Genomic DNA, 6,791 nt, shown 5'->3' with positions numbered 1-6,791 from the left:
GTTGGTAGAGCGATTGGAAGTGCTGATGGTGGCGGGAGGGTATTTCCATGCTATATTTTGATAAAGGAGAGGTGGAGGTCGGAATTTGAGAAATAAAGGGAGAAAAGAGGGTGCCAGTGAACCAGAGAGAGAGATCACCTATGCCACTGCAACTTTCAGCAGCGGCAGTCATCTTCCTCTCTCATTCTTTCACGTTTTCGACTCTTCCATTCCTACTGTTTCCCCTCTTTTCCATCGAGAGAGAACCAAATTTGCTGAATCTACTGCTCATCAATCACTACCTCTCGATATACCGAGCAACGACCATTCTCCCTCTCCCCCTGTATTTTACTCTTCCTTCTCACATCATCAAGGAAAATGCAGTCGCTATGACACACCTGCACATGCCATTGGCTTCGTCTTGTGACACACTTGGAGCTAGGAATGGCAACGGGGCGGGGCACCCCCACCCCGTCTCCGGTGGCGGGGCGGGGCATCCACTCCCCATTGGGAACAGGTAATTCTCAATATTCCCCATTTCAAGGCAATTTCTTAAAAGTTATTTATTTTGTGGACAATTTACACATATAATATAGGAATTTGGGGGTATTTTAGGAATTGAATTGTAATACTTTGGGGTACTTCAAAAATGGAATTATGTGATTCTAGGATTTTAAGAATTTAGGGAAAACTTAGAGATATTTTAAATATCAATATTAAACCTAGAGATGTTTTACTAATTTTACCTTTGGATTTGGGGTGGGTTCGGGGAATTATATACAAAACTTGTCCCCGTTTAGGGTTGGGAAAACCTGCCTCGTTCAGGATGGGGCGGGGCCCTAGTTTTACGGGGGAAATTTCCATCTCTACTTGAAGGTGATGGCACAAAAGTAGAAGTAGAGCTTGGAGTTTGCGCCTTGTTGCAAGCGTTGATGGTGTCGTTGATACTACAATACAAAAGCTTTCAAAGAGGGGAGGGGCTCCTGTAGAAATTACAGAGGCGGAGTCTGAGTCGAAGGTTTTAGACAAAGAAATCAAAGACAAAGATGGAGACAGAGAAAATCGGAATTGGAAATGGAGACGAAGAATGGAGTGGATCCATAAAAAGGTATTTTTGGAATTTTAAAAAATATATTAGGCATGTGATGTCACATGTGAACGAAGTGTGACAGAAAGTTAACTATAAGGAAGGTTTTAGACAATTGTCAAAAAACTTGAGGGTACTTTAAGACAATATGTAAACAGTAAGGCTAGAGTTAGTTGATTAGTTAAACCACAAGGGTAGTTTAAGAAATTTTGCCCTAGTTTTTTTTGCATGCAAGTGGTGCAGTAGCAAAATGGATCCAAAATTCAGCCTAGTTGATGATCAAGGTTCATTTGATCAATTTGATTGTGACACTAATTTTTATAATTTTATATTTTTTTTAATATTTTAATATTTTTTCAAATTGTTCAAAATTTTCAAATATTTGAACAAATTTCTTCACTTTTTTTTTCATTTGTACATGGAAAGATGTCTAATGAAATGAAATTTGGGTAAATTGCTAAACCTCTTTTGATTGTTTCTGAAACCTCCCCTGGAGTTAGGTAATTGCAATCACCTCCCTTGAACTTTCTAACATAGTTGTAAGAAGATCTCCACTCTCCACGATTAGAATCCTCAAACAAGATGCACCAAAATATCTAGAATACCCATGTAATTACTATTGAGGCTAGTTTCTACAGAAAAAAAAAATAGTACAAACTTTATAAATAATAATAAAACAAAAGAGTTTAAAGTTGCAGCTTTACCTTTGAGCGATTGATATGAAGGTGAATTTAGAAAATAAATCAATTTTGGAAAAGAGATTGGAATAGTTATTGATATGAAGAGAATTTGGAAAATAAATATTTTGGTCAAAAAGTAATTGTAGGAGCATTTTGGACATTTCTATGCCTCTTATTAGAAGATTCTAATAGAGGGGATCTACTTGCAACTGTGTTAGAGAGTTTAGGGGAGGCGATTGCAATAACCAAACTTCCAGGGAGGTTTCAGCAATATACCCATTAAATTTTCTAACCATGGTTATATGTCCATAGTTAAATTATATTAAATTGTATTCGAGACGAAACATATGCATCATTAAAAGTATTGGTATGTATCAGTCTTTCTCTTCTATAGTTTTCTCTTATACATCTTGTACATGTAATTGTGCTGCCCATGGGCTTGCCAAGTATGCTCTTAGGCATAATGTCTATCAAACCTGAAAGTGTTAGAGCTCTGCTAAACAGGTTTTCTTTAGTTAGACATATATCCAAAGCCATTTCCCAAACTAAGAACTTTGCTTAGAGGGAGCAACTGAGAACCAAGTCTATTTAAAGGGGAAACAATCATCAATACTGCTACTGAGTTAGAGCCAGTAAGGGTTCAACAGAGAAGAAAGCATCCCCACTCCATTTCCATCTCCACTCATCCTCTCTTGGTTAACAATTAAAGATTGATCTTTAAGAAGCTAGAGTAGACCCAACACTTTCTCTAACTCCCAATTATGGATATTTCTCCTAAATTGTGACTCTCAAATATGTTGTTTCCTAAAGACAAGGGAGAACTTTCATAATCCCCTTGTGGATAGAGAAACCTCAAGAAGACAAGGAGTCAAAAGAGAACTGGCCCCTTCTTTCCACTACAACAAAAATGGTCTATAGCGGCGCTTATATTCACCACTATAGACCATATTAAATTCAACTATAAATCTATAGTAGTGTATATGTTAATCTACTATTTCGAACAAGAAATAGAGTGAAAGAATTCAGGAATGTATATATATAATTATATATATTAAAAGAATATATATAATTATAAGAATGCCCATACAAGGTTGAAAGAGAAAAGAATAATGAATACATGTACAATATAGGGACTATACTAATAGGACAAATCTGGTCACAATCTCCACGCCCCCCTTTAAATTAATGTACAATATAGGGATTATACTAATTAGCAAGGACCCTTCATTAACTAGACCAAACCTTTGGTTTTTTGGACTCTTGTGACTCTGGTGAAATTTGACAAGGAATTCTGAAGTCGCCAAAACTCTTCAAGTGTAGAATGAAGCCCAACATCAACTCACATATTAGTCGAATAGGGTCATTTGCTTTTCATTTTCTAGCCCTTTTCTATAACTCTTTCCACTAAATAGGAGTGCTGCAATTGTTTCCTCATCAAAATTTCATTCAGAGCCCCTACCATATTCTTCAAGGTCTTTGGTAATGTTTAGGATTTGGATGAGGACTTCAAGTCAATAAAGCAAAAAATGATATATCAAAGACAATATATTTTGTGTTTGTAGTCTCCCGTGATGTTTATAAGACAACATTGATATAAAAATATTGTGAGCGTTGGAAAAACAACTCACTTGGGTAGAAATGTAATCGCCACCCATCATTTTAGTAAATTAAGGTGATGGAACCTCTTGGAATGGATTTCAAAGACATTTTGTTTTAATAGTGACTCCAAAGCCCGGTGCACCAACTAAATTAGTCTAGGTATGACTCAGATGGGAGAGGGAAGGGGTTAGGCACCCCTCTCCTGAGACCCATAGGTGGGACCCACATGGGGTTCCAAATAAGCACAATACAATTAATCAAGTAGAATAACAATAAAGAAAGTAAACCAAAGGAATTAGCTAACACAAATGAAAAAACTCCCTGTTTTAACTTATATATTTTTATTATTTTTTATCTTTTTATTTTTCTCCTTTTTAATTTTTATGAATTATATACTTATTTTTTTGTTATTTTCGTATGGAACCCTATTTGATTTTATTTGTTTTATGGAATTAATTATTTATTTTTGAATCTTTTATATTTATTTTTATGTTTTATTATTTTATCATTTTTTATTTCATTTTATTACCATTTTCCTTCAATAGCTTATTCTCCCTTCCTCACCTATTTGGCAAATGCATCCAACTCTATTGAATTACCCACTCCCCTTTTGCCTTCCCCTAATTTATTCATTTTTATTTTTGTTTTACTCATTCTGATTCTATAAATGGTGAGATCATCCCTGCTTTGCTACCTATTTCCTACCATTATTCTATGCCTTTCTTCTCTTTGTTTTTTTTTTTTTTGTTTATTTATTGTTTTATTTTGTTTTAATTTACTTCTCATTTAGCTATGAGGGCCCTTCAATCGAGGGGAGCTGAATCAATCAGGTTCAGTTCAGAAGCATCTACTTAATCGGTTAAGCCAGGTATTACGAACATAAACAACAAAAAAAAAAAAAACTCCTCAACAGTTTGTGGCACACAACAAAAATTCCACTCAGATCAACTTTAAACAAAAAATCAATCGAGACTTACCCTGTCGTAATTTTGGCTTGAAACGGAACGTTGCAAAAGTGGGAATTTCAGTCGATTTCTTTACCAATGGTGATGACTAGGAATTGTACCAAAGATTGGTAAGAAGGGGAGGTGATTCCGATGGGAGCTTCACCTGAACAAGACTTCTAATGGTGTTTGCTATGATTAGATCTGTTCGTTTGGCGAACGCAATAAAGCTTCGGTGATAGGTAGGGAGTGCAGAAATGTTAAAATAATCTAGTGCTGATGATGAGAGGCAGATAGAGTTTGGTAAAATGGTGAGAAACCACCAAAAAAAAGGAAGAAGGATTAACTGGTTTCGCTAGTGTGAGAGTTTTTCTATGAACGGAGAACAGAGAAGCGATGTTCTGTGAATGGCGCTAACAAAGGGGAAAAGAGAGGAAGAGGAAGAAGAAGAGGAAAGAAGGAGAAAGGAAGAATGGATGGGAGAGAGAATGTCGTCACTGTTCTTCATCTCGAAGTTGAGGACGATGGACAATGGTTCTCGTTCAATTTATTTCATTGGGAGAGAAAATGAGAGAGAGAGAGAGAGAGAGAGAGAAAGGGAAGAACGAGAAAAAGAGTTTGGGTGAAGGAGAGGGGTGTAGAGTGAACTCAAAACAAAGATACCACCACTGCTAGGCATTGCAGTGGCGATTTGGTTCTAAGGACAATGACGGGAGAGAGAGAGTAGTGGTTGGTTTGGCTGATAAGATAAGGAGAGAGGGAGAGAACGATAGAGAAAAGTGGGAATATCCATGTGTTATAGTGCGGAGAAACATGTGTTAAAAAGTGGAAAGTTTTGATTTCTGATGTGCCAAACAATGGAATATCCATTTGTCGTGCAGCGGAAAAACCATATACTAAAAAGCGGAAAATTTTGATTTTTAATGTGCCAAAGGGCAGAAAAACCATGTGTTATGTAGTGATGAAAAATCATGTGCTATAAAGTGGAGGAACATGTGTCAGAAGAAGAGAAATATGTACTATAAAGTGAAAAATTCTTAATTGAAGATGTGAATGTGAAATGTTAAACTCAATAAACTAATGTACTACAAAGCGAAGAGAAAAATCAATATGAACAAAAATGTGCAAGAGTGGAAAAAATTGGTGACCCGATTAAATGACATAGTCAATGATGTAATTAAAAACTACGATTCACGATGAGAATAATGTAATTATTATGATGGAAACCAAAGTTTGCAATGTAATGTGCAATAATGAAGGCGTGAAACTAACACAAAATCATGAAAATGATGACAAGACTAAAAATTCGAAAATGCCAATAATATGCTAGATGCAAAATGCGACAAAAATTCAAGAACTATCATCTCAACAGATTAGGTTTAGCTTAATTGTCATTTCTCATTTGATTTCTCTCTTTGTTAGGAATCATTTCTCTTCACATTTTTACTATACTTTGCACTTTTCTTTTTATTACTAATGTTTTTTATTTTTTTTGGTGCACAATGAACAATTGAATTCCTTTTTGAAATACTTTTTGTAGGGCTGTGGCTTGAGCTTCTTATTTGAGACATATCTGTGTTCGATTTAGGTGTTAAACGCCAAGGGCTGCCCACATTTTATCCCTCTCTTCTTTTCTTTTCTTTTTTATTGTTTCTTTGTAACTTTCAAAGTAGAAAGACAATGCAACTCAAACATAAAGGATATGGGAATTTTTATCTTCTTATTGTACATTTTTTGGGAAGCTATGAGATCGAAACAGGAGATGCCACTACCATTGATTCATGATAGAACAATTATGTCCAAAGGGACCCATATCATGCCTTATCAAGAGAAAAAAGTATTTTGCCCCTCTTCAAAAGAGTTGATAAAAAATGCGAAGGAAATAATCATATATTTGCTTTGGGAAACACCTAGGTTTTATGGGAAATTGCCTTAATTCTTGGTTAACACAAGGATTTATGATGAAAGATGCTTAATTGAAGAAGGTTTAAAACAAAGTCCCTCATCATTAGCCAACTAGGTCTATTCCGTGCTAAATTATCAATTTCTAAAGGACTAAGGGGGACTTAATGAATTGGATGAAATGTAGTTTAGGATAGGGGATCTGAAATGAAGGGTGAAAGGCTCAAAAACATATTTACAACGGAAAATCAGATTCTTGACCTTTATGTAGGGTTGCTATTTCTCTTCATCCTATTTCTTTTTCTCTCTTTTCCTTTTTTTATATATATACTCTTCACATCTCCCAATATGAACCATGCGTCTTCACTAATCACGGAGGACTTCACATATTAGATGTGAGCCAATGATTGTCAACTAGCTTTTTACGAAGATATGTCTTTGTGATTTATTGCAAATCCCCAATTTTTTAGGCTTTAATTATGCAACTTTCTTAAAAAGGGGAATCTTCATCTTCTTTTAAGGGTAACGAGACCCAATGGGATTTATTGTTCCATCCTGAATAAGTGATTCAGGAAAAAATAGAAAATGATTGGAAAAACT

General features: G+C 35.3%; 1 long non-coding RNA gene across 1 annotated transcript; it reads right to left on the bottom strand.

The window, feature by feature from the left end:
• On the bottom strand, window positions 1-5,033 carry LOC148789993 (uncharacterized). The gene is made up of 2 exons (XR_016079321.1): window positions 4,323-5,033; window positions 1-377 (listed from the first exon to the last, which is right to left on the bottom strand). It is a non-coding gene; the product is annotated as an uncharacterized LOC148789993 (long non-coding RNA).
• Between the last annotated feature and the right edge of the window lie 1,758 nt (window positions 5,034-6,791).

Source organism: Nelumbo nucifera, chromosome 8, assembly GCF_055504915.1.
Source record: "Nelumbo nucifera cultivar China Antique chromosome 8, China Antique-T2T, whole genome shotgun sequence".
Classification (NCBI taxonomy): Eukaryota; Viridiplantae; Streptophyta; class Magnoliopsida; order Proteales; family Nelumbonaceae; genus Nelumbo; species Nelumbo nucifera.
Note: the sequence above shows the minus strand (reverse complement) of the source record. Positions and strands in the feature narration are given on the sequence as shown.